This window comes from Littorina saxatilis, linkage group LG8 (genome assembly GCF_037325665.1).
Source record: "Littorina saxatilis isolate snail1 linkage group LG8, US_GU_Lsax_2.0, whole genome shotgun sequence".
In the NCBI taxonomy this organism is placed as follows: Eukaryota; Metazoa; Mollusca; class Gastropoda; order Littorinimorpha; family Littorinidae; genus Littorina; species Littorina saxatilis.
In genome coordinates this window covers 39,912,013-39,912,777 of record NC_090252.1, presented here as the reverse complement: position 1 = coordinate 39,912,777, position 765 = coordinate 39,912,013, and the positions used below count along the sequence as shown (strand labels likewise).

The 765-nt window shown below is 44.6% G+C and overlaps 1 protein-coding gene across 2 annotated transcripts in view; it reads right to left on the bottom strand.

Moving 5' to 3' along the window:
• The window catches only part of LOC138973517 (uncharacterized), a 22,090-nt gene extending 21,806 nt beyond the window's left edge, over positions 1 to 284 (bottom strand). The window contains exon 1 of one of the 2 annotated variants that reach the window (XM_070346222.1): positions 1 to 284. This exon is cut by the window's left edge and continues 837 nt beyond it. The gene's annotated coding sequence lies outside the window, so the exon portion shown is untranslated. The other variant, XM_070346223.1, reaches the window with a different exon arrangement.
• Positions 285 to 765: the final 481 nt, after the last annotated feature.

The window sequence follows — 765 nt, the reverse complement described above, 5'->3', positions numbered from 1 at the left end:
GCGTGTGTGTGTGTGTGTGTGTGTGTGTGTGTGTGTGTGTGTGTCGTTTTCAAACTGTTGTAAAATTCAAACCTTAAATGATGTCTGAATCGAAAAACAGATTCTTGCAGGGCATTTTACTGGCTCTATTATGGTGAATGTCTATTTTGTGCGTTCAGTGTTAGTTTACCTCTTCCTCATAAACTGCGTTCTATGGTGTACAGTAATGTGAGTCGTGATTAAAACCAGAGGTATAATTATGACCAGGCCACCGACATCGTATTAACAGAATGAGGATGAGGGATTGCTTCTCCTCCTCCTCCTCCTCCTCCTCCTCCTCCTCCTCCGCCTCCGCCTCCTTCTTCTGTGGCATGAACTGAGCTGCACGGAGTTTCACACGAGGTAATCTGTGCATGTTTACATAAGATCATTCTGAGCTTCCTCCCACTTGAACACATACCAAAAGTCTACCACCTGCATGCTGCTTTCTGTGAAGTACGGGAACTCTCTGCTGATTTCACTTTGTAGATTGACATAGGTGTCAACTTATTCAGCAAAACAAAAATGAAAGAACGGAAGAACGGAAGAGCGAATGTAAGAAAGAAAGAAAAAAAGAAGGAAAGAAAGAGAGAGTTTGTTTGTTTGTTTGCGCCCAGTCCACCACGAAGGGTGATATCAGGGCGGTGCTGCTTTGACAGTTAACGTGCGCCACACACAAGACAGAAGTCGGAGCACAGTCACATTATTCTGACACCGGACCAACCAGTCCTAGCACTAACCCCATAA